This window comes from Arvicanthis niloticus, chromosome 5, assembly GCF_011762505.2.
Source record: "Arvicanthis niloticus isolate mArvNil1 chromosome 5, mArvNil1.pat.X, whole genome shotgun sequence".
In the NCBI taxonomy this organism is placed as follows: Eukaryota; Metazoa; Chordata; class Mammalia; order Rodentia; family Muridae; genus Arvicanthis; species Arvicanthis niloticus.
This window is the reverse complement of record NC_047662.1, coordinates 23,501,929-23,512,764: the sequence shown is the minus strand read 5'-3', so window position 1 is coordinate 23,512,764 and position 10,836 is coordinate 23,501,929. Positions and strand designations below refer to the sequence as shown.

Genomic DNA, 10,836 nt, shown 5'->3' with positions numbered 1-10,836 from the left:
GAGAGCACATGGAGAAAGGGAGTTGGGTCACTGGGGTCATTGCTTTTTCTTCTACCTGTGTGCCTTGTCCTCACCTGTTAGCAGACCAGCCCACAGGGCCGTGATTCCTCATGGCGGCATCTTCAACATACAGACTGATTACACTGCAGGCGGATGCTGTGGGTGAACATGCGAATGCTTGTATTTTAAATGAACTTTTGCTTTCTGGAAGTTGTGCTGGACACATGTCTTGGGTAGGATCCTGGGTCTCATTTCTGGCAATGAGTCATGAAGGAGTCACAGGGAGGCACACAGAAAGGGCTCGCCAAAAGGTTCATAATTGTCAGACCTCCATGAAGGTTTTTGGGCTTGGAGTTTGAAGGGGACATTGTGATAGGTTTTCTTTTTCTTTCTTTCTTTCTTTTTTATAAGACATCAATTAGAGGAGATTAATGCCATTAGCCGACAGGCAGACAGCAGTGATTGGGCGCTCTGAGGAACAATCAGGTTCACTTGGTAATGTGGGGGTCCCTTCTGAGGGAGTTCAGAGGAAGGAGGTGGGGGAGTAGATCAGAGGGTTTTCCTTCTCTCTTTTTCTCACTGTTTTCTGATATTGGGGATAGCCAGTGAGCACTCAGTTACAGAATGTCAGATAGTCAATGAGGACTCTTCCTGATCTGCTATTCCTGTGGTGGGCAGGGAAGACAAGGTGTTTCTGCAGTTCTGGAAAGTAAATTATTGCAGAATTGTCACAGTCCAATCAAAATAGAGATTTTCAAAATGGCGTGTTCCTGGCTAACACCTGCGTCCTGTGAACAACACACTCAAATGAGCTCATCATAAGGATACTTTCTTTCTTCTTAGAAAAGAAAAATGCAGGTATCATTAAAGAGAAAGCAAACAGATAACAAGGAAAGGAGCCCGCCCCTAGAGGCACTGCAGGTGTGGCTGCTGTGTCACGTGTGTGTCCGCAGGTGGCAGAGAGGAGAGAGCCTATGTTCAGACCTGAGAACATCTAAAGAAGCAAGCTTGAAATGACCACCGGTCTGGTGCCAGGCAGGACCAGACGGGCTCTTAGGACTAGGGGCAATCAGGAAACTAGAAGAACCCTGTCTGGGACCACAGGCCCTGTGCGGGAGTGAGCCCAAGACAGATGACCCTTGCAAGAGGCTACTTAGGCAGGCCAGAGAAGGAACAAGCCTGAGTCAACCGCACAGACTGGAGCCATGGAACCCCCAGACAGGGAACTAGCCTGGGATGACCATCAGTCTGGTGCAGTGCAGATTCACGGTTGGGGGAGACCATGCCTGATGTCCAGGGCCATAATGTACAAGTGAGCCATAGAACCCCTAAGAGTCTCCTCCCCACCCCCCGCCAGCCAGACATTCATAAACTCTAGGCGCCATTAAGAGGAGCAAGTAAGTGGTGGAGAAATGGAAGAGAAAGAGAAACAGAAGGAGGTGGGCACAATGAAGAGAGGCAGAGCTGGAGACTCGAGGGTAGTGAGGGATAGCCTGATGTCAGTAGCCGGTGATGCCACCTAGGACCTGGCCTGGGCTGCCACCAGAAGCCATGTCTGGGTCTGTGGCCCTGCAGTAACAGGGGTCTGTTACCACCAAAAGCCAGGCAGATGTTTCTGGTCTGGGCTGCTACCCAGGGACAAATTGATGTCTGAGGGCTTGCCCCACCCCTCACCTGGGCACTGTGGGAGAGCTGGCCCTGAGGTCATAAGAGCAGAAGAGATAACCCTGCCCCTCACCAGTTGCAGTGCTTGGGAGAGCAGGTCCTGCACCTCACCTGAGCAGCACAGTAAAGCTGGCTCTGGATGTGGAGGTTTGGGGTGAGCCAGCCCTGAAGGCATAAGTATGGGAGAGCTGGTCCTGCCTCTTGTCTGCTGTGCAGTGACACAGGAAGGGAGAAATCCCCTCCTCTGTGCTTTGCCCTCACCACTGGTGGCAGGCTGGAGAATTGGCCCCATGGGGTCATGAGAGCAGCAGAGCTGTCCTTACTTACTGACTCTGATGACTTGGGTGAGTGGGCCCTGACGGTGTGAGTGTGGGAGAGCTGGCCCTTCAACTTGTCTTCCATGTGGCAGAGTGGGTGAGAGAGAGCCCCTCACCCCTTGCCACCTACAGCAGGCAGGAGCACTGGCTGTGGAGTCGTGAGAACAGTAGAGCTGTCCCTGCACGTCACCTGCGCAGTGCTCTGGAAGAGACTGGGCCCTGCACCTTGCCTGGGCAGCACAGTAGAGCTAGCCCTGGATGTGGGGGTTGCAGATGAGCTTGCCCCTAGGGTATGAGCATGGAGAGCTAGCTCTTGTCTGCTGGGCCATGGTGCAGATGAGGGGGAGATGCTCTCCTCTTCCTTGTCCCTCACCATCTACGGCAGACCCTAGGGTCATGAGAGTGGGAGAACTGGTGATGTCCATCACCGTCTGCAACTCCTGGGAGAGTAAGCACCGCTCAGAAGCTTCTCAGGCCCACATCCAGGGCTTTAAGTTGGTCCACCCCAACATCTACTCCGTTCGTGAACTGCTAGAATACAGATTCTACAGATCCAAAACTCCAGGATCTCCATGACACAGGACAACAACAGGATATCCAAGAGGAGTCCCAGTGAGGTTCCAGTGTTGATGGAGTAGCAGAAGCCAAGGCCTCGAACCAGACCAAGGAGTCATCACAATGAGCATGCGCAAGCAAAGACGTGTGGACAGAAGGGTATACATGGGACACACAGACACACTGCAGCTTCCACAATGAGACTTTCTTTCTCTGTTGTGGGGGAGGTTGCAAGGGTGGAGGGTAGGTCCAAGGGGAAGGGTATATGAGTGGGATTGGGGTGCATGATGTGAAATTCACAAAAACTGAAACATTTAAAAAAAGAATAGAAAAGAAAAAGAGAAAATCCACCGAGCCTCTGTGGAGGAGGTGTGGCCTTGCTGGAGGAGGTGTGGCTTTATTGGAGGGGTGTGGCCTTTCTGAAGGAGGTGTGGCCTTGCTGGAGGAGGTGTGACCTTGCTGGAGGAGGTGTGGCCTTACTGGAGAAGGTGTGGCACTGGGGTGGTCTCTGAGGTTTCAAAAGCCAACGTCAGGCCTAGTCTCACTCTCTGCCTCCTGCCTTCAAATCAAGATGTAAACTCTCAGCCCTGCCTGCCTGCGTCTATACTCGCCGCCATGATGATTACCGACTAACCTGATGAAGCTGTAAGCAAATCTCATATTAAATGCTTTCTTTTAAAAATTGCCTTGGCCATAGTGTCTTTTCATGGGGTCAGAACTGTAACTACCACGCCATTTCTTTGAGTGGCTTTGGCCTAACATGGGTTATATACATACATGCTTTTATATTTTCCCTGAGATCTTTACTGTCTGCATAGTCAGCTCTCCTGTACCAGTCTCCATGGACACAGTCTCTCCAAACTGTGGGATTGGTGTTTAGTCTTCCGGGGTAACGTGTAGACATCCGTTCCAGTTTGGGCCTGTGATAAGCAGCATCAGATCTTAGCACACATTTTTGACTGGTATTAAAGGTTACCCTAGATTATCAGATTGTTGTTATGCAGATTGAGGGAATGTCCCCTCTAGCATCCACGTTGGGACCTGGCTATGGTTTCCTGTCCTCCGGTTCATTCCTCAGGATGTTCAGGTACCTCCACTGCACACTGGTTGGAAGGATGAAGTGGTCTGGAATAGGTGGGGTCTGCAGGATCCCAGTCTGTCTGGGATTGAGTGCCAGGGAGAAAAGAGAAATCCTTCTCCTAGGATCTTTGGCAAAACAGCTCTCTCTGTTTGTGCACGTACTTTTATTTGGGGTGTGTGTGTACTCATACACTTTATTTGGGGTGAGCCAGGCCTATATATGGACCATGGAACGTGGGAAGGAGTTTTTGAGGTAAATGTAAAATCATCGGCTAGAGTTTAAAGTACCTTGAATGCCTCATTTGTATGGAGAGGCATTCCAGGACTCCCAGGTACTTGCTGGGCGGGTACTTTTTGGGAAAGAAGAAGTTGAACTTGTAGGTCTGCCAAGGATTACCTTCCCCAGAGAGAGGATGTGGGAGGCGGGGCTTCCCAGGCAAGGTCAGAGAAAGGAAAGACGTGCTGGTAAAGGAAGTCCTCCATTTTGGGCCAAACTCACTGGTCATGTAGGCTGTCTGGTCACGGTAGACTGTATGCGACCTTAATTACCAGGGTTTCTCCAGGCCCCCTTCCATCTCTGAGTGTCCTCATGCACATGAGAAATCTGACATCTGGTGATCTGTGTAATCTATCATCAGCTTCCTGCTGAGTTCAAATAACCCAGGAAGGAGGGATCCATTGAGCCAACATCTCCACAACTTGTTAATGTGACTCAGTGGGAGCTGTCAATCAGCAGGGCAGGGCCCAGAGAGAAAAGTAGAAGGTGAGGCAGGCGGGTGTCCAGGATCCTTTCCCTTCCCCATTGTTCTCTAGGAACACAGCTGCATGTGGAACATCTTGAGCCTTCTGCCTCCTTCTCAGGGAACACTGTGGCTGTAATCCCACTCACCACCATGCGATCCTGCTGTGCTTTAGCACCACAGGCACGAAGAGGGACAGAAACAGAAACGTAGCTTCTGTGGTGGGCTCTGCTGTGAACCCACTGAATTTCTATGACGTCATTCTACCTGTAGAGGTGTGGTATTAACTCTCCAGCCTTGGGCCAGTTGTTTTTATGCTGCTTTTTTTTTCTGGACACACACCAGAACTACACTTCCCAGGCACCTCTGCAACAGCTGTGATCAGGCGACTGTGTCCCAGCCAATAGAATGAGAGCAGAAGTGATAGGGGTTGTCTGCTTCAGGCTTAAGCACTTTTCTTGTTCACCTTACCTTTTGCCAGCTTGATGCAGACAGTGTGACCAGTCCTCCATGCCTTAAAAAGGGATGGTTTTCCATATAGCAGCCTGCAATGTCAAAGAATGCAAAGAAGGCAACAGAAAGCAGTCTGGCAGGATGGGGAGCCGTTTCCCATCGTCCATCAGCAGCTTCCTCCCTAAGGGCCTGACTCAGACCTAACCCAATCTCTTTCCATCTTGTGGCTCCATCCAGTCAAGAACTTGGGAGTTTGCCACGTGGAAACCTTTGCATATGGCAGGCGTGACTCCAGACAGCTTGGTATAGTCTGCCATCCTCCATGTGCTAAACATGGGTGCCCTTCAGACTCCCACCACTGGACTGTGGCCTTAGGAAAAGAACTCTCTGGTTTTCCAGAGTAGTGACAGAGTTGGGGTGCAAGCTGAGGGCTTCTGGACCTTGATCCCCAAACAGGCACAGTCGGAAGATTTTTGGAGTCCTAAACTCTAGGAGAGTCCTGGTTCATTCCAGATGAGGAAGAACAGTAAGGAGTCTGCAGGCTAGAGCGGGGCAGGCTGGGATAGAGGTTCTCAGGAGAGTGTGTGGCTTCCTTCTGCTGCAGTTTACTCCTGGGTCCAATGCAACTGGGACAAGAGGGTCTATAACTATGGTCAGAGTCTTGGGATCAAAGTCCCGAGACGAGCAGCCCCCGAAGGCTGGGCTCAACCACGAGTCCCAAATAAAACCAAAAGAAACAGTGGGGTGAGAAGCAGGAATGATTTCAACCACAAGGGTCTCCACCTGTGAGCGACCAAAATGAACTTTAGGTTTAAATGGAGAAAGTACTGGGGCAAGAAACGAGAGGCATGCATAATTCTTCAGTCCTGCCCGATGTATGGTCTGTCTGGTTGAACTTGTCTAAGTATAGGTCCTGCTAGGTGGCATGAAGAAGCCCTTGTAGCTTGAAGGGACAGCTGGCCACCTCTCGGGAGACGATTTCTCCTGCTCCAGGGTACAGGCCTACCATCATGGATAACTGCCCTGCTAGGAGAGTGATCTGTCCTGTGAGACTTGGCTGTTCTTAGAGTCCAAGGTGATGGCAGGGTTAAGGCTATGATTTATCTCCGTCCCCTCAGCCCTGATGGGGTCATGTAGGCAGACACACTCCTTGAACGATTAACTTGTCTGAATGGAGTCAAACAGGAGTCTGACCCAAGCAAAGGACAAAGACAGACGGAGGCAGAGATGCCAGGCTTTTGAACCCTGCCTTATGGGCATGAGCGGGGAGTCTGCTTCTGAGCAAAAGCAGCTTCTCAATGCATGTTACATGTCTACTGTCTGCAGTGGAATTACATTCCAAAGGGGTCTTAGTGCTCCGGCCCTGCGGTGTGACACTGACTGTGCCCTTCCCGGCTTCAGGAAACCCAGGCAATGGCCCAGTTCTGTACCAGGCAAAGAGCCCGACAGTCCCTGAAAACCTTTCTAGAAGCTGCCTGCTGGGAGTCACCAGGTCCTGATGATTTAATAATGAAGCAAATGAGAACCCTGGATCCCTGGGGAGGTGGCTGAGCTAATCTGAAACAGGGTTGAGGAAGTTGACCTGGTTTGGGCTGGTTATGTGGGGCTGGCCTTCAGGGACTGCTCCTCCAAGGGAGGAGGTCAGTACTATTTGGAGTAGTTAAGTGGGGGAGGTCTGGATGTTGCCTGCACTTCCAGGCTGGGCAAGGATGAGGGGAAAGGCTGTCAGAGGTGGACAGGGAAGCTCTGCTCCTTGGATGTGATCCCCATGGGAGGCAGCCTTAGGTTACTGACGCTCTGTCTTCCTCAGTCTGCCTTCAGTTCCCCAGGACCCAGTGGGCATGGCCAGAGGTTTGTGTTTGTGTTCAGCATTTTAAACATGGATGCATTCCCTTTGTTGGTTTGCTGAGGGAAGGGCAAACACAGACGTCTCACCTTTCACTCTCTGGAGTCAGCGCTGGCTGTGCTGGTCATGCTTGCCCACTGTAGCTGGAAGGGACCTTGGAGGGCCAAACACCTGCAAGACTTGAGGTCCTCTTGCCCTAGGATAAAGCCCACCCTCCTCGGGGCCAGTTGGGGGTGGTCACACACTGCACCACAGGACTCTGACAACCTCTCTGCGTTCTCTTTTGCACAGGACACTCATGGTTCTGAGATGTTTTCTACAGACTGGGGTCTAGGCCTTTCTGTCCAGAACGAATCTGAAAAGCAAGCCTTCATTCTGTCTACCTGGAGGGATTCTCAAATGTCACTTCCTGCCAGTGTCTCCTCTGGTCCCATCCTGGAGCTCACAGCTTGAACCTCCGCATGCCCAAGGCAAGTTCATCCACTATTAAATTATTATAATTGGGTGTGGGAACAAGTGTCTGCGATGCTCAGAGGACAACTTGTATGGTCAGCTCTCTCCTTCCACCTTAATGTGGGTTCCAAAGATGGAACACAGGTTTTGCATAGCAAGTGCCTTTACTTGATGATTTACCAATGAGCCATTTCACCAGCTCCTTTCTGGTGTCCTTGTTTTTTTTCTTTTTTTCTTTTTTTTTTTATTTTTTTATCTCAGAGAGACCCTCTCTGTCCGTACAGCACACGGTGATCACTGTCCATGCCAGCCACAGGAGAGTCCTAACGTTGTCACCCTACATGGCTTCCTCCCTAACACCGTTCTTACCACGATGGCCTTGATTACATCAGGGATCTATCTCTTCCTCCCTCCCAGCCCAGTGCACTGGCTCCTGGTGACTGAGACCTATTTGTCACTAGCTGTACCACCAGGCCTGCACATAGTAGGGCTCAGCTAGACCCAGCACATAGTAGGGCTCAGTGAGACTCTTTGGAGTAAATGAGGGTGAAGGCAGATGCTTCCAGCATCCCAAACTCTTTCCTTAGAATGTTCTGGAATTGTTTTCTGCCCTGGGGCACAATCACCTCCTGCCCTCTGGTTGGTTGTTCAGGAGGCTTTCTCCACAGCAGAAGACCAGAAGCAGCTGTTTCCCCAGTGACATTTTCTGGCTCCTTCCTGAGCTCCTAATAACAGCCACATTTTAGGGGTTGGAGAAGACTAGACAACTGGGTAAATCACAGTTTTTAAAAATGGGCCAAACATGGATTTACACAATAGCCTGTGACAAACGTGTCTTCGGGGGATGAGCTGGCAGCAAACATCCATTCTTCCAAAGGGCGTCACAGCCCTGGGAGAAATAATGAGACCTGTTTAAGAGTCTAATCACTCCCCAGTGCTGACAGGCTGGAGAGCGAGAACTGCCTGTCTGTGTTTATGTGCACCCTGCAGTTCTATTCTGGGGCCCAGATAAGCAGCCTGCTCCCAGGGGTGGCCTGGCTTGTCCAGCTTTTCTCCTCCTGCCTTCTACCTCCCTCCTGCCCATACATTATCTTAGGGAGTGTAGAGTACTAGAAGCTCCTGGGAGCCTAAGGCCCCAGGCGTTCTAAATAACCAATGAGCCCTTTTGGTTTTTCCTGCCCCCGTGCTGGAGCCAGAAGTGGGGGGTCGCAGGAGTTACTTTGAGTCCTTCTGTATATCTAGGTTGTTTTGTTTTGTTTTGTTTTTTTGTTCCTTCCTTCTCTCCAACTGATTGTGGGTCCATCTTCTCTGCCTCTGTCATGGACCAGAAGAGTATAGGAACCCTTTGCAGGCACCTGAGTGTCCATCATCCTGAGATGGTTCATCTCATTGTCAAATTGACTAAATTTGGTAACACACTTCCACTTGTATCTATTAGGGTGTTTCCAGAGATAACTTACTCAGAAGTTGAGCTACACCAATCTGTGGGGTGGGGTCCTACACTGAATAAAAAGAAAAACAAAACAAAACAAAGAGCCAGAGAAAGAGACACTAGTGCAGGCTCCCTTGAGGAAGTCTGGTTGTTTGAATGACAAGCTGGAAGAACAGAGCATCCGGGAGGGAGGGACAGTGAAGATTCACTGCTCTCAGACCTGCAGCCTTTAGGTTGGAGAGCGAGAACTTCTCCAGAAGAAGGTTGTCAAGGTGTTCCTGGGGCAGCCCACTCTTCCACAGGCGCATCTGCCTTCAGGGACGAGGGAGTGGGGCTCCTACTTACTCGGTTTTGAGGCCCAGGTAAGCTGGAGGTACATCTGTAATGAGGGGTGAAGGCCTCCCAGGCAAACTTGATAAAGACATTAAACTACAACCCATTCAGGGATCAACCCTGCAGGCCACGGGTCATCAGCCCAGAACTGTAGGGCCATGCCTGAGAGTCCCCTGCTGAGTAGCATTCTGGGAAAGAAAAACCCTTCTCTCTTATCTGCCTCCCACAAAGGTTGCCATCAGCTCAGTGCTGGGACCCAAAGATGATTGGGAGAGTCAAATGTCAATCTGGGTGGAGCCACGCCCCATTTCTACGTAGCTCAGCTCCTGTAGAAGCATTTCTGGTGCTGGAAAGACCGGTGTTGGAGACTGAGGGGCCACCTTGGGTTTGCAGGCACAGTGGACTGTCACTGCCCCACCCTGTGAGTGTCACTTCCTCCTTCCCATGCAGTAGGGACCACGGACACTTCAGCAGGCTCCTACTCCGGTGAGCTGCACCTGGCCGATGGGAACGGTGTCTTGTACTGAGTTGGTGAAGAAGGGGCGCCTCTTGCTGTCTAAGGCAGCAACAGTGAGGCTGGCATCCCTCTGTATGGAAAGTTCCAAGCAAGATAAGAAAGGCTTATCGGCTTCTCTCCTGTCAGCAGCCCGTAGGAAGATGGCTCACACTCCACGCAAACACTCCCTGTTTATCTCAAGGAAGGGCCCCGGTTTCATGTCTCTCTTTTCCTTCCAGTTCTCTCGGCCCGCTATCGCCAGCATACAAAGTATCAGTGTGGGAAAATGAGGTGAGTGGGAAACACATTGTTCTTAGAGGTTTCGGTGAAGCTCCGTTGCTCCTCATAAGGTCTTGACTGTGATGAAGGCAGGAAACAACCGGATCTTGCTGTGCTGGAGGAAGAATGAACGAGTCCGGGCAGAGCTGGTGAAGGGCACCGGCTAGGTAGGGTCCTCTGAGCCTTCAGGCTCAGGGTAGGGACAGGAAAAGGAGGTGACAAATACTCCAGACAGATCTGCCCTTAGGCTGAGTAAGAACTGCCACTGTGAAGGGGCTCTGCCTGGGCTCTGTCACACACTTGACCCCATGGGTGAGATTCCACAGGGCTAGAGAGGACAACTTGACCGGACTGTGGCCCCCTATAGACCTCACGCTGGAACCCAATGGCGCGGAGCTGCCTTTTAGAGCCGATTGACTCTCCTGGGGATAGCTGAAGAGACCCAGGGCAGATGCTTTCCTCAGTACCTGCACCTCAGGCCAGGGGACCACTGAGGGGCAGTGTTTGCAGCAAAGTCACTGAGCCCACATGCCACCATGGAGTCCTCCCCCTCTCTCTCCTAAAAGTGCATGCATTTGGCTACTATTTGGCTCCAGCTAGCAACCTAGCATAGAAGTCACCCAGAGACCCAGTGGTTCTCCCAAGGGCACACAACCATGTCATGATCACAATCCCTGTATTTAGGCTGCAGTTAGTTGGGTATGCTGAGCCCAGGTGGCCTCAGGGAGACCATGGTGTGAGTGAGGGTCGGTAATGCCCACACCAGCAGGGCCTTCCCATTCCACCTGCTCAAGTGCAGCTATTGCAGTGGTTAGCTCAGAGGTTCCACTTCCCTCCTGGGAGTCCCTTAGCCTTCCCCCAGGCTCCCCTCCATTCCTCCCTTGCTCTCAGGAAGTACCCTGCACCTGGATGGCCTTGGGGAAGGGAAAGTCGAGGTTCTCTGAGCATGCTGGGGCTCTGCTTCTGGGTCAGGGACTTGGGTTCATCTGTGGAGCAGAACACGGAGTCCCTGTTTGCAGCGAGTTCTTTAGCTGGAAGTAAGCATGTAGTTTCCGTTATAAATGGTGCTCATTTTGCTCCTTCTGCTGACCCCTTGGCAGGAATCTCCAGGCTGACCAGCTCAGCAGCAGGAAAATGAATCCAGCAGGCTGGGTCTGGACCTGCATTCAGACCCAAACCTCTAATAG

At 51.4% G+C, this 10,836-nt stretch overlaps 1 pseudogene; it reads left to right on the top strand.

The window, feature by feature from the left end:
- The first annotated feature begins 899 nt into the window (after nt 1–899).
- On the top strand, nt 900–1,015 carry LOC117709733 (small nucleolar RNA SNORA17; annotated as a pseudogene).
- Nucleotides 1,016–10,836: the final 9,821 nt, after the last annotated feature.